We start from the raw sequence: 16,389 nt of genomic DNA on the forward strand, positions 1-16,389 counted from the left end.
GTAGCCACAGTATTTATATGGCTTGTCCAGTTAAGTTTCTGGTCAATGGTGACCCCCAGGATGTTGATGGTGGGGGATTCGGCGATGGTAATGCCATTGAATGTCAGGGAATACAACCCCAGCTTGTGTGATCTCGCCTTGTAATTTAACCCTTGGAGTCCAGGTATCATTCTAATAAACCTATGCTGCATTCCCTCCAAGGCCATTACATCCTTCCTAAGGTGCAATGTTTAGAACTGAACACAGTACTCCAGGTGTGGTCTAACCAGGGCTTTGTATAGCTGTAGCATAACTTCTACCTTCTTGTATTCTAGTCCTCCAAATAAAAAGGACAGCATTCCATTAGGCTTTTTGATTACTTTCTGTACCCGTCCTTGACATTTTAATGATCTATGTACGTGGACCCCTTACTCTCTTTGGACCTCCACTGTTTCGAGCTTTTCAGTACTCTGATCTATCCTTTTTAGGTCCAAAGTGGATGACATCACACTTGCCTACATTGAAATCCATTTGCCACAGGAATGGGAGTATACACTCAATGGAAAATCACTGTAGGATGTGACGGAACAGGGAGACTGAGGGGTGAAAATACATCGGGGCCTAAATTTATTCGAGCTCAATCGGGGCAGCAGTCTAGTGAATCTGATTTGTGCCCTCTCTAAAGCCTCGATATCCTTTAATAATGTGGAGCCCAATACCGCACACAATGTTCTAACTGAGATCTTATTTAGGTTTTATCTAGGTTCACCTTTATCTTTTTGCTTTTATATTCTATTCCTCTTGAGATAAAACCTAGAATTCTATTAGCTTTCTTTTTACAGTTTCATCACCATAGGTGCTTTCTTTAATGTTCTGTGATCCTGTCTCGCAAATCCCTTTGCTCTTCCACAGCACTGAGCCTACTTCCCTTCAGAGTATAATTACTGCTGTTATTTTTGTTACCAAAGTGCATCACCTCACACTTACTGACATTAATTATTCTTGTTTACGAGCAAGTAATGAGGGGTCATCAATTTAAAGTTGGAGCGTGAGGACAAATGTCTTTACACTGAGAGTTATTAAGTTTGGACTGCTTTGCCATAGGGAAAAGTTGAGGCAGAAATCATTGCATCTTTTAAGGGATGAGTGGATAAACATATGAAGCAGAGGAAGATACAAGGCTATAGGGAGAGCAGTGGAATCATCTTGGGTTGCTCAGACAATAGGCTGAATGGCCTCCTTTTTTGCATTGTAAACTTCTATGATTTGACTGTTACACTTCTCTATTTTGCCTGGTTGCCAACACATTATGTAATTGTCTTTTAATATAACAAAACATACCAGACAGCTCACTAGGGCAGGGGCAGCATGGGACACTGAACAGGAATTATGCTGGGAGAGATGACTGAGGTGCCCTGCTCCTCTGTAAGCTGCGCGAAAATGGCATCTCGCCGTCATTTTCTAATCCTCACTGGATACAGGTGTGGTGTCAGAGGCCTGGAGGGCTGCTAATGTTGTACCGTTGTTTAAAAAGGGAAAAAGGAATAGATCAAGTAATTACAGGCCAGTCAGCCTAAACTCGGCAGTGGGCAAATTATTGGAATCAATTCTGAGGGAAAGTATTAATCGTCATTTAGAAAGGCACGAATTAATCAAGGACAGTCAGCATGGATTTAAGGCAAGGTCATGTCTGACTAAACTGATTGAATTTTTTGAGGAGGTAACAAGGAGGGTCGCTGAGGGTAGCACATTTGGTGTAGTTGACGTGGATTTTAGCAAGGCTTTTGACAAGGTCCCACATGGCAGACTGGTCAGAAAAGTAAAAGTCATGGGATCCAAGGGAAAGTGGCAAGTTTGATCCAGAATTGGCTCAATGGCAGGAAGCAAAGGGTAATGGTTGACGGGTGCTTTTGTGAATGGAAGGCTGTTTTCCAGTGGGGTTCCACAGGCCTCAGTACTAGGGCCATTGCTTTTTGTAGTTTCTATCAATGATTTGAACTTAAATGTAAGGGGCATGATTAAGAAGTTTGCAGATGATACAAAAGTTGGCCGTGTGGTTGATAGTGAGGAAGAAAGCTGTAGACTGCAGGAAGATATCAATGGACTGGTCAGGTGGCCAGAAATGTGGCTAATGGAATTCAATCCGGAGAAGTGTGAGGTAATGCATTTGGGGAGAGCAACCAAGGCAAGGGAATACACAATAAATGGGAGGATACTGAGAGGTGTAGAGGAACAAAGGGACCTTGGAGTACATGTCCACAGATCCCTGAAAGTTGCAGGACAGGTAGATAAGGTGGTTAAGAAGTCATACGGGATACTTTCCTTTATTAGCCGAGACATAGAATATAAAAGCAGAGAGGTTATTCTAGAATTGTATAAACCGCTAGTTAGGATACAGCTAGAGTACTGTGTACAGTCCTGGTCACCACATTACAGGAAAGATGTGCTTGCACTAGAGAGGGCACAGAGTCCCAAAACCTACAAAGTTACGGAACAAGAGCTGGAAAGTCCGATTAGGCTGGACCGCTCTTTTTCGGCTGGCACTGTCATGATGGGCTGAATGGCCTCCTTCTGTGCCATAAATTTCTATCATTCTATGATTCTATGGATGTATTAGTGACTTTCTTATATCTATGGCCCTTAGTTCTGGTCTCCCCACAAGTAGAAGCATCTTCCCTACGTCTACCCTATCAAACCCTTTCATAATCTTAAAGACCTCTATCAGGTTACCCCTCAGTCTTCTCTTTCCTAGAGAAAAGAGCTCCAGCCTCCTCAATCTTTCCTGACAGGTATAACCTCTCAGCTCTGGTAGCATCCTAGTAAATATTTTTTGCATCTTCTCCAGTGCCTCTCTATCTTTTTTATAATATGGAGACCAGAACTATTCACAGTACTCCAAGTGAGGTCTAACAGCAACTTCATAGTATCATAGTAGGTACACCAAAGGAGGAGGCCATTTGGCCCATTTTGCCTGTGCTGGCTCTTTGTGAAAGAGCTAGCCAATTAGTCTGATTCCCTTAGTCTTTCCCCATAGCCCTGTAAATTTTTTCCCTTCAAATATTTATCCAATTCCCTTTTGAAAGTTACTATTGAATCTGCTTCCACCACCATTTCAGGCACCCTGCTGAGGCCTCTAAATAACACCTAAAGAAAGCGGCTCTCTGATTAGCAACCAATCAGAAAGCCAATGTACAGGGAAGCTGTACTAATTAACACAGAAATGAAGATTGCAAAGATAATGAGCAACCTCATCAAAACATTTCCTCTCCTGGTCAGAGTAGGAAATCTTAGAACACCATTCTGTCAATAATGTGATGACAGCTTTAAATGAAATTGAATTCAGTGACAGAATCAATTCCATTTGCAACTGGAATGATATGTAATTTTTGCAAGACCTGACACTCTGTTTTGCTGATGCCTGCAGATGCTGGATGGTGTAATTTGAAAAAAGAAAGTGAAAACTGAAAAGGAATAATTTACATGCAAAATATGACGGCTTATTTCTTTTTTTCCTCTGTTTATAAGCTCGCAAAGGTAAGAAATTACAGACAGTGTTTGGAAAGGATTTTTTTAAACTTTGCATCTGGCAATGGCATACAGATTCAGAGGTCTGGTGAGGAGAAGGTCAGATGCAATATGCTGAGCTCTCTATACTTCATCCAATATACCTTCAGTCCCAGTTTTAAGAAGAAGAATCCTAATGCATACATATGACTTTTCTCTTTCGCACATGCTGTATCGCAGTAGAGTGTCTCAGATTCAGAGATAACAACTGACTCAAATGGGAACTAGGAAGAGACTATAGAGATCTTTGTGTGGGGGTGGGGGGTTGGCAAGAATCCGTGATTAAGATAGGCTCTGAGACCTATACAAAAAGGATAACAACAGCAAGATCATAGAAGCATTACCACCTCCAAATTCCTTCCAAGTCACACAGTCATCATTGCTGGGTCAAAATCCTGGAATTCCGTACCTAACACTATTGTGGGAACACTATCTGGCCATGGACTGTAGTGGTTCAAGGATAAAGCCTACCACCATCTAGCAAGTAAATGAGAGTCCCATTGCCTAGTTCTTAAATTGAACACTTCTCATTTCTACTGGACATAATTACAAGCACAGAAACTGTCTTAGCTCTGTAGTTATGGCAGACAATAACATATTTATCATGTCTTTTTAAAAATGTTAAAGCATATTGGAAAGAAGAGGGAAATAGGTGATGTTCGCTGCAGCATAGGTAGGAAGGACCAAATGGCCTCCTTCTGGGCTGCAATTTACAATCCCAATGCTGAGATGTTAAGCTCTCATCCACCTCTTTGCATCCACATCACCTCTAGCTTCCATTGAACTGGTCACAGTTCCAAACTTCCATACAATGTCTGGTACATTTGTTCAGCTCAATAAAAACAAATAAAATGTTACATCCCGCTGGGAGCTCCGGATCACAGAATCATCGCGATTGTTCACCTAATGTTAAAAATAATTTAGAAAAAGATAAAGAAGAAGTGGATTGCCAAACAGGGAGACAATAAAAAAGGAACAATCAGATCATCACTAAAATTGACCGAGCTGTGCGACATTGTATGAAACTACTGTACTTCCAAGCATACACTTTAATCTTGATTTCACTGTCACTGTTGGGTTAAAGTCAGGTAACCTGTGATATTAAATGATTTACATTCTGCTGATTATACTAAGTATCAGTTACTTTTACCGTGATCACAAAGAAAGACATTTTTCAGGGTGCTTATCCCTATCTCTGTAACCTCCTTCAGCCCTACAATCCTCCGAGAACTCTGCATTCCTCCAATTCTGGCCTTTTGTGCATCCCTGGTTCCCTTTGCTCCACCATTGGTGGCCGTGCCTTCTGCTGTCTAGGCTCTAAATTCTGGAATTCCCTCCCTAAACCTCTCCGCCTCTCCACCCCTCTCTCCTCCTTTAAGACTCTCCTTAAAACCTACTTCTTTCACTAAACTTTTGGTCACTTGTCCAAATGTCTCCTTCTTTGGCTCTGTGTCAGGTGTGAGGTGGTATTTTTTGGTAGGAAGAGTAAGGAGGCCACATACTCCTTGAAATATACGAGTCTAAATGGGGTAAAGGAGCAGAGGGATCTGGGGGTAGAGATACACAAATCACTAAAAGTAGAGATACAGGTTAATAAGGCCATAAAAAAAGCAAACAAAGCACTGGGGTTCATTTCTAGATGGATAGAATTGAAAAGTAGGGAAGTTATGTTAAACTTGTAAAGAACCTTGGTTAGACCACACTTGGAGTACTGTGAACAGTTCTGGTCTCCATATTATAAAAAGGATATAGAGGCACTGGAGAAGGTGCAAAAATTATTTACTAGGATGATACCATAACTGAGAGGTTATACCTGTCAGGAAAGATTGAACAGGCTGGGGCTCTTTTCTCTTGAAAAGAGAAGACTGAGGGGTAACCTGATAGAGGTCTTCAAGATTATGAAAGGGTTTGATAGGGTAGACATAGAGAAGATTTTTTCCATATGCGAGGGAGACCAGAACTAGGGGTCATAAATATAAGATAGCCACTAATAAATCCAATAGGGAATTTAGGAGAAACTTTTTTACTAAGTGAATGGTGAGAATGTGGAACTCACAACCACAAGAAATAGCTGAGGCCACTCACATAGATACATTTAAGGGGAAGCTAGATAAATACATGAGGGAGAAAGGAATTGAAGGATATGCTGATGGGGTTAAATGAAGAAGGGTGGGAGGAGGCTCATGTGGAGCATAAACACCAGCATGGACCTATTGTGCTAAATTTGTGTTTTTGAGTTGTACATTCTATGTAATTCTATGTGTCAATTTTGTCTGATTACGCTCCTTTGAAGCACTTTGGGACAATTTACTATATTAAATGCGCTATATAAATCCAAGTTGTTGTTGCTTACCCTAATATGTAAATGCATAGTTGTTGAGTACATTGAGATTTATATCTTTTGAAATTTGACAATTACGTAAAGAGTTAAATCTTTGTAGTACTACATTATACTCATGTTATCCACTGGATGTCACAGTTTCTTAAAGTACTTCACTTTAGATTTCAGAGGCAAACTGCACTGCACATAAAACAAATCGGTAAATCCCTATCTAATTCTTTCTATCCAATTTTCGATTCAATTTTTCTTACAAGATGAGTAGGTTTAGAGGCACAATGATTTGGCTTATCAATGTTGATTTCTATAGTACATTTCCTCTCCGATCATACCATGTATAACATCATTTGCAAAATCCTGCTATTTTCACTTCCAGTGCCTTACTTATGGTGTCAGCCGTGGCTCAGTGGTAGCATTCCTGCCTCTGGGTTCAAGTCCCACTTCAGAGGTGTGAGCACAAAATCTATGCTGACACTCCAATGCAGTACTGAGGGAATGCTGCACAGTCAGAGGTGCAGTCTTGCGAATGGGTCGTTAAAAAGAGACCCCGTCTGCTCTCTCTCAGGTGGACGTGAAAGTTCCCACAGCACTATTTCGAAGAAGAGCAGTTGAGTTTTCCCTGGTATCCTGGCCAATATTTATCTGTCAACCAATGTCACTAAAACAGATTATCTGGTCATTATCATATTGCTGTTTGTGGGACCTTGCTGTGCACAAATTAACTGCCACAAGACTTCAAAAGTACTTCAATGGATGTAAAGCACTATGGGATGTCCTGAGGCTGTGAAAGGGGCTATATAAATGTAAGACTTTCCTTCTTTGACTTACTACATTCTTGTTAACATAACCCGTTCTCAGTATAGACTTTTCTCATATAAATATATTGTTTACAATATTGCATCATGTTCATATATGTCCTGTGCTGTTGCTTTACAGTAATATTCATAATTTTGCTTTTCTTTAAACCGTGTCACTTTTTTCTCACTCCCATATGGGTCTTTCTGGTTATAGAGCATTCACATCTCTGTGAAATATTCTGATGTTTGCTTTTCATTTGCACATTTGGAGGATGTAGGCCCACCCAAAACATGCTTGAAGCACACTCAATTACGCAATTCACTAGAACTTGCGACTCATCGTTGCTTAAACTGGATTTTCTTTGTTGGCGCTGAGCCATTCTCCAGTATAACTGCGCACTGTGCAGTTTGTTTAGCACAGTTCTTTGACTTTTGTACCAGTTAAGTAGCTTGCTAGATGTCTGAGAGGTGTGAAATGGTCATTATTACAGCTATGTTTGATTGGCTGTTTCTTCGTTATTGCTAATGAAATTTCTTTTTCAGGACTCGTGTTTCTAAGACTTGCATTCATATAATTTCATGAGCCATTCGTTTATTATAGAATCATTGAATCATAGAATGATACAGCACAGAAGGAGGCCATTCGGCCTGCCATGCCAGTACCGGCTCTTTGAAAGAGCTATCCATTAGTCCCACTCCTTTGTCCTTTCCCCATAGCCCTGCAAATTTTTCCCCTTCAAGTGTTTATCCAATTCCCTGTGTATCTGGATAAAAAAACAGGCATTTCATCCATTTCTCTTAACAAAAGGAAACTTTGGCCCATTTGTGTCCCAGTGGAAAATACATTGGCAGCCTCAACCCCAGCTCCTCTGCCTGTTACTCCACAGCAGGCAACTCCATCTAATTAATGCTGATTCAGTGATTTTACTTAGGCCAGAAGGATGTAGACTGTGGAATTAGAATTGTTGCACAAGTACAGGATGGTTGGGATTAAGGTGCAATTTTGCATTGTCTGGGGATTGCAAGGAGAGCTCTGTTTTACAATTGACATATAATATATTTGCACCTGCATGATGTTTAACGTAGCCACTGAAGTGGAACAATATTTCATTCTCCAGATCTACCATCGAGTACCTAGTTAATACACACACACATTGAGCAAAAATGATTTAGGTTTAGCAGCCCAGTTATTGTACTCACTAGGTTTAGCATGACTAACTTGATATGATCCAGATGTAAGCCCTTACTAACATAATGAATTAAAGGTGCAGAAATCCAGGCCAATTTTCCAGGGTTAAGAAGAGGAGGGGGTGGGAGAAGGGATGTGGGAAGAGGGAGGGGAAATTGGCAAGGGTTCCTGCACCTGATCACTACTTTGTTGGAAGTGCACTTGTGTTAACATCAGTTTCTCCTTCTTGTTATGTACTACCTCACCCTGCAAATAGAGGAGGAGTGTTGAGATGTTTAAAGATCACATATAATCGCTCCCAGATGCCCAACTTGCATCTCAGTGTATGTGGGAGAAAATGAACATGCACAAATCCGGTTCACCAGACTGATTCCTGGGATGGCAGGACTGTCATATGAGGAGAGATTGGGTTGACTCGGCCTGTATTCACTCGTGTTTAGAAGAATGAGAGGGGATCTCATTAAAACATATAAAATTCTGACAGGGCTAGGCAGACTGGATGCAGGCAGGATGTTTCCCCTGGCTGGGGGGGGTCCAGAACGAGGGGTTACAGTCTCAGGACATGGGGCAGGACATTTAGGACTGAGATGAGGAGAAATTTCTTCACTCAGAGGCTGGTGAACCTGTGGAATTCTCTACCACAGAAGGCTGTGTAGGCCAAGTCACTGAATATATTTAAGAAGGAGCTAGATAGATGTCTAGATAAAAAAGCCATCAAGGGGTATGGGGAGAGAGCGGGAATATTGTATTGAGATAGAGGATCAGCCATGATCATATTGAATGGTGGAACAGGCTCAAAGGGCCGAATGGCCTACTCTAACTCCCATTTTTCTATGTTTCTATAAAATGTTGTCTTTTTGTCTCACTTTTACAGATGTTAATTTTTTTTATTCATTCATGGGATGTGGGCATCGCTGGCAAGGCCAGCATTTATTACCTTTCTCTAATTGCCCTTGAGAAGGTGATGGTGAGCTGCCTTCTTGAACGGCTGCAGTCCGTGTTGTGAAGGTTCTCCCACAGTGCAACATTAGTTCAATTTTAAGTGGCAGTTAACAAGTCAGCGCTGCTGCATTATGATCATGCATATTAAGCTAAAAACCAGCTATTACAATACCTGAATGCTTTGCATGCAGCTGAAATCAAGGTGCAACAGTTCGAGAAGGAACACATTCTGACATGTATACTTTTGCCGTTCTGCTATACACAATTGCTGGGTAGCTTTACCTTGGCAGTTCTTCTGATGATGACAGCTTTTTCTCATCTGCACCCAGGTCCGCTGGGTATTGGGTAGAGCATTGATACTTTCTATAGCTTTCTCCCGTGCAGTCTGCACCAGTGCCCCGTGAAGCGGGTACCCTTCAGTGCCAATCAGTGCAATGCTCCTTTTGCCCACTTCCTAGAGTAACAGCTCCACAGCTGCATCAGGGAATGGACCCATTCTTTGAGGGTATGTCACCGTGTTTCCGCAAATGCAATGATTTCCTGCTTCCCATCTTCATCCTGCAGAAAAAATTCAACTCACCTTTCATTTTAGCTGCTGCCCTTTAAGAATTGCAGCTATGCCAGATTTCTTGCACCACCAATGAGGAAGCACCTGACGGGAGGACCAATCTATACAAGGAGCTTGTGTTACATATATAATTAGGCCAGTCTGGACGAGCTGATGGGGCTGGCTGTGTCAGGTTCATACAAATGGACAGTTCAAAGCACATCAACCCCACAGCCAGCCATTGGGACCGGAAAATGTATACTATGTTTCCATAGGCAGCAGTACTTTGCCCAAGTGGTCATTTCTCCATAATCCTCAGGAAAGTGAGGATAGGTGGGCATGAGAGGCGATCAGCGCCAAGCCCAATCCTGCCCTCGCCTCACATCCACACACGCAAAATTTCAATTGGGATCTCTGGGTACAAATTGGACCAGGAATCCTGCCCAATTTTTCTCCCTATTGAGGACAATTGTCACACTCCCAAAGCCACCCCCCAACTGAGAATGGATGACTTAGCAGAAACCAAGGATTGAATCTGGCTTCTTCTTCATATGTGCAGCTCAATGTCATATGATACATTTACCCACTGAACCATCAATTGTAAGGGATTCTACCCCCTTCTGTTCATTTATCAGAGTAAAATAAAGCCATTCCCGAGACATGCTTCCTTCCTTGCATCTCTTCTGTAAGGGATTTTTTCATTTTATTACTGCACGCTTGAAAATGCAGTCTTCATTAATGTTACTAAATGACCCACTAAGACATCATGCACAAATTTCAAGGACAGAAAATGTATCTGTCCATAAACATGCTCGATCTCAAACATGCTCTAAAACTCAATGTCAGCATTTGGTAACAAAGTTCCTTTAACTGGCCCAAGTCTGTGAACATTGAAGTATTAGAATTCAATGAGCCTTGCAGTGCAGCATCCCTTAAGTAATCATGCTACTATAAAGCAGGCATTTATGGCCTGGCCCCTCTTAAAGCAGCTCTTACTTTTGGCGAAACAGTACTTTCAGTCTCATAGCTGCATTAGTGCATCTTGTGTGCCAGGTATCTCTTAGTAACTGCTAAGATCTTTAATGTTTTACAGATGCTTTTGGCCTTTATTCAGACGTAGACACTGAAGGTATGCTCTCCTCTAGTTCCTACTTGAAGATCAATTTTAAACTAAGCTAATCTATCAAAGCCTTAAGTGCAGAGGCATTACTTTCCAACTTCACAGCATCTGATTCACAACACTGACTATCATACAACAATCTTCAGGAGATGAGCAGAGCTCAGGCTTGAGTTCCAGTGAGTTAATGAAGGGGATGTTGTTTCGCATGTTGAATTTCCTGACAGGTGAGCCCAAATATTGCCATTGGCGATATCAGTGGGTGAACACTTAACAAATTGATGTGGCATTCTTTTGTCTGCTGTTTTAGTGGAGTTGTTAATCCATTTAAAATAAATTGGTTAAAGCCTGTGTCAAAATATACCAGGCAGAGGAAATCATATAAACATGTTAAGTATTTGCCCGTTGCCATCACTCACAGTAATTTCTAGACTATAGTTCCTTGATGTTGCAGGGAAGAAAATGGAGACAAAATGGCTTAGTTTAGAAATGTAAGCCCCTTAGGCTAACCGAAATGTTATTGCACCATGCATCTCCACACCTCCTATTACTTCCTATCTGGAATACTTAAATAGTTTAGTGAGGGCAGCTGCAGCAGTGGCTGATTTGGCAAGTTCACTGGTCAGTGCAGAAACGTGCCATAAAGAACGATGAAGTTCTAAAGGGCGATTTTAAAACTGCCTGCCCAATGGAAATGAGGTGAGTGGGCAGTATATGTCACCCAAGTTAATTTCCTACCCTCGAGCTGCCTGGATACCATCGACCGCAATTTTTACGCAGGCTTCTGAACAGGGAACTAAGCCACCCAACCAAAGCTGGCAGGGTCCTTCTTTAAATATACAAATTGAGGTCCAAACATGACTGCAATTTGTAACTCAGGACTAAGCAGGGAAGTCGCAGTGTATTTGCCGCCATGCTGAAGAGAGCTGGGATCCGTCGGGAAGGTGAAGAGGGTCAAACAGATAAGTTTTTTACTTTCCTTTGTTGGGCCAGGAGGAGCAGGAGCCTCCTCTGCTCTGGTCGCACCCCCTCCCCCATCTTTCCCTCCTGGAACCCTCTTCCCCACACTTACTTGGATGCCGGCAGCTTCTTGCCTTTCCCCCCCATCCCCCACCCCCCACCACTTCCTGCCCATTATGGGTAGGAAGTGGACCGGCCACACGTTAATGTAGCCTGGGCCTAATTTCTGCAGCAGCGGGTGAGTTGTCAACTCACCTTGCCACTTACCTGCCCAAATCCTGCACGGAGTGAAAATTGGAGTACTAGGTTTGATCCCTGGTTTAAGCTGAGGCAGGTGATACCTCGAATATTTTGAGGTTACAGAACCGAAAGAAGCCACCAGGCCCAACTAGTCGTGTCCACACGAGCAGATAGTCCTAATCGCATTTTCCTGATCTGTTCCCATATCCTTTTATCCCATTTTCCTTCATCCACTAATTTAATCTAATCTTGAATGTTGACATAGTTTCTGCCTCAATCACTAAACCTGAAAGTGAATTCCACAGCCTCACAACTCTCTGTATAAAGGCATTTCACTTGCTCCCTGTTCTAAATCTATTACATTTATTCTTGTATCTATGGCCCCTCATTCTAGACCCCTCAACTACAGGATTCTATCTGCACTATCTTTGAGCTCCAACCATACTGAATGTCTGTTGAATTGTATTTGGCTGTGATGCCATCATAATTGAATAATATACTGACACTGGGACTAGATTTTATGCTCGGTTTTTATGTCAGATGTAGTACGTTGCAGGGTTTGCGGGGGGGATTCATTCACCCTACTCCAAATGTGTGCTGCCGATCCCAGTCAATCTTCCCAGCATTGGCATTTTTTTGGCAGACTCCCCGACCTCTGTCAGTGAGTTCTCCCGGAGGAGATTGAAGTGCGGCAGGGGGAGGAGATTGGCTGTGGGAAGTCCTAAGGAATAGGTGCAACATAGAAACATAGAAGTTTACAGTAGTGAAGGAGGCCATTCGACCCATTGTGCTTGTGCCGACTCTTTACTGGAGCAGTTTATTTGTATATTTTTTTTAAGTGCCTTTACCTATGCAATTGCTTGCCTTGGTGACTGATTGCATAAGTTTTCCAGCTCTTTCACTTTTAAAACCAACCTCTGCCACCGTCAATAATGGTCAATGCAAGGAACATACAGATGGATGAATTCTACATACATATTTGAGTGGACTCATTCTATGTCCCATCAATTTTATATAGAATTTACAGCACAGAAAAAGTCCATTCGGCCAAACTGGTCTATGCCGGTATTTAAGCTCCACACGAGCTTCCTCCCACCTTATTCATATATCATCAATCGACATATCCTATTCCTTTCTCCCCCATCTACTTATCCAAATTCCCCTTAAATACATCGATGCTATTCTCCTCAGCCACTCCATGTGGTAGCAAGATCCACAATCTCACCACTCTCTGAGTAAAGAAGTTTCTCCTGAATTCCTCATTGGATTTCTTAGTGACTATTTTATATTTTTTTAATATTCGTTCATGGGATGTGGGCGTCGCTGGCGAGGCCAGCATTTATTGCCCATCCCTAATTGCCCTTGAGAAGGTGGTGGTGAGCCGCCTTCTTGAACCGCTGCAGTCCGTGTGGTGAGGGTTCTCCCACAGTGCTGTTAGGAAGGGAGTTCCAGGATTTTGACCCAGCGACGATGAAGGAACGGCGATATATTTCCAAGATATATTTATGGCCCCTTGTTTTGTACTCCCCATAAGTCTTGGAAAATCTCAGAAGTAAAGGTGGTGGGGGGCGGGTGGCAGAAGCAGAGAGCCTGGAGTTGCGTTGGAGTTATATCTTCAGGAGAGCATGGGAATAAAACATACTTCAGTGAGTCAGTACTTTGTGCTATTACCTACCACAAACAAATGTATCCTTTGCAAAAAACATTTCAACCATACATAATCTATAGATCCCTAAATGCCTCTTTGTGTTTATTCCTGTTCATTCAGATTCCTGGCCTCAAGGAATTGCCAACTAACTTTCATTCCGCTCCATCTTGTTACAGGGAAAGCAATCTGAAACATTTCAAAACAGCTTTCACCTGTCACCAGAGAGGAGCTATGTTTCAACTTTAAACATATAGTCAAAGATCAAAGTGAGGAGCTGGTAGTATGGAACAAAATAGTTCATATCATTGATTATTTTCCTGGATTTTTCCACAGCCATTCTATGTTCCGTACAATTTTTTATACATTTTTATATATTTTTCTCTTCTTTCATCAATCTACCATTTAATCTTTCTGTCTTACATTCTTCTTGTTTTTTTTCCCGTCAATCATGGTAGGTTTGTCTGGCCAATCTCAATCCATTTCACAAGAGAGAAAATAGAAAATACTGGAGGTCAGAAATGAAAACAGTAAATGCTAGAAACACACAGAAGGTTTCTCAGTAATTCAGAAGAGAAAGGATAGGTTAATATTTCGGATGCCAATCCTTCAGCGATTCATTCAATCCACTTTTTAGTGGACTTTGGCCCACGGCGCAAAACTGCATAAATTGACAATCTCATTCAAAGTGGTCACAGATTGGCTGGTGTGAGAAATGGGGGTGGATTTTGACTTTGCGTGATATTATAATATAGGTGATAACGAATCAGCACTGAGGTCAATTTCCATTGACCTGGAAATAGAACATTGCCCAGAACTAACATCCCTCAGCTTGAGAAGCACAAAATTCATAACTTGAAAGCAAAAAAAAAGTAACCTGATAGCTTTTACTAATTCTCCTTTACCACCGGAAACATTATTTTGGTGTACAAGGTAAATAAATCACCTTCGTCTGTGCTGGGGAGCATTCTCAATTTAGACCACCATTGAGACTTGTGATCCAAAAACTAAAGCAAAGTAGGACTTGTAAAAAGCCAATGATGTATACAAAAAAAATGTCAAGACACATCAATCATTCCTAGGGAGAAGCTGAAGATTTTTGACACATATACACAGGAAATGCTAAACCTACATAACATATTTATACACCTCAATCAATATTTTAATACTCAATCTTTGTCACAGATACTTTGGCTCACCTTCTTCGGAAATCTAATTTTTCTTCTCTGCTGGTGTTATGGGGGTGTAAGCATCACAAAATAATAAAACATGATTTTTTTGATGAAGATTAACATTAGTCATAGGAAAGGCATTTATTTTCTCAGTTCCCTTCCTCCCTGAAGGTGGGATGTGGTTTCACAGGTGCCAGTTGCCCTTTAGTATCTCACACATGTGGCCAGTTTTCATCAGAGTCACCAGGCTACTTGAATGAATCAAAGCAGTTGTAATAATTGGCTGGGTTTTGCTGTGAGCACCAAACAAATGATGCCCACCTTTCGTTAGAATTACACTTGCCCATAGACTTTCTATGAGCTTTTGCATGACAAGTTCCTCTAAATTAGAGAGTCAAAAAGCACGGCGCCCTCTACAGGGCATCTGAGACCTGTGTGAACAGGGCAAGCAACTGTGTATCTCCTTAACCAATCAGATTGAAGCATCGTTAATAATAGGGCAGAGTCAGAATCAGGAAGTGTAAGTTAGGATAATGAATTCAATGTCAAATCAAGTACAGAAAAAAAAATAAAGAGATGGTAAGAAAGATTGAATTAAGAGACGGAGATAGAAGAGACAGAAAGAAAAAGCTAATGTCCAACAATAATTAAAAGCTGAAGGAATGAGACTCCGCACTTGTGTAAGATTCTCAAAATTCACAGATCCCCCAAAACTAGGAGAAAAACCCGAAAGAAAAGGACTTTGGACTCTTTTCTAACCATTTCAGGGTGACTCACACACGCACCGCACCAGGAAGCATCAACCAGGGAAAAGTACTTTTCGAGGAATCCACGTCCTTTAAGGGACTCGCTTCCTCGTAGGGGCGACTGTAAGAATTCTGGGAATTCACCTTTTCCCTGAATATGGTAAAACTTTGGCCATTGACTAAAATCTAAGATGGAAGGATAGGTGAGAGGTCACCAGACGAATCAACAACACACACAGTGGAATGTGGGAGAATTACTGCTTCAGACATGTCTCTGTTTTAATGCAAAACCTACAGCAGGTGGTCAACACTCAGCAATAATTCAAAAGGCAGTAGGCCATTGAAAGAGATAACTGCTCCAGACATGGTGGGATCATGTCTTTGTTTTAAAGCAAAACCGATCAACACCTAGGACGTTGGATACAAAAGGAAGCCTTGTATGACAAGCTCTAAAAATTGGAATTAACAACGAACCATCGGGAGAAGCAATTGCAACATGATGAGGGACCATCAAAAAGCCATCAATGATTCTTAAGGACTTTGGAAGAACTGTTTAAACAGACATGAAGTGCCATTTTTTTTAAGTGACCAAGACCATTGTAAGAGAGGGATATAGAAGTGGAAACTCGAAACCTCTCGCTCTCTCTCTGGCTTGCTGGCTCTGGTGTTCTGCCTGTCTCTGGAAGTAGAGCAGCTTCCAGCGAAACCAATGAACCCTACGTGAGAGAACCGGTCAGCCAGACCTGCAAGGGCAAAGCAGTTCAGTTCAGCCAGGAGGTTGATAGCTCAGGAGACGACAGTTCAACAAGGCGAGGGGGCAACAGGAAAGCAGTTCAACAGAGAAGGTCAGCAGCTCTAGAAGCAGGCCGTCACACAAGAAGAAACCAGAGCAACAGCCCCAGTGACCATCAGACACCTCGCGGCAACAAGGGCCTTATGAAACAACCAACCGAATATTGCCACCAACCAACTGGGTAATATTGGGCCACCGCGACCAAAGTAAACCAACTCGGGAGAAAACCGAAGATCCGCAAAGTTTCCACTCTACAATCTATTCCTGACTTACCTCTGGGTGAATTACTGTCAAGGATTCATTTGGTGAGCATTATCTCTGGTCCTTTAGAGTCCAACATAGCTAGTATAGTGGGATTAG

Source organism: Heptranchias perlo, chromosome 3 (assembly GCF_035084215.1).
Source record: "Heptranchias perlo isolate sHepPer1 chromosome 3, sHepPer1.hap1, whole genome shotgun sequence".
Lineage (NCBI taxonomy): Eukaryota > Metazoa > Chordata > Chondrichthyes > Hexanchiformes > Hexanchidae > Heptranchias > Heptranchias perlo.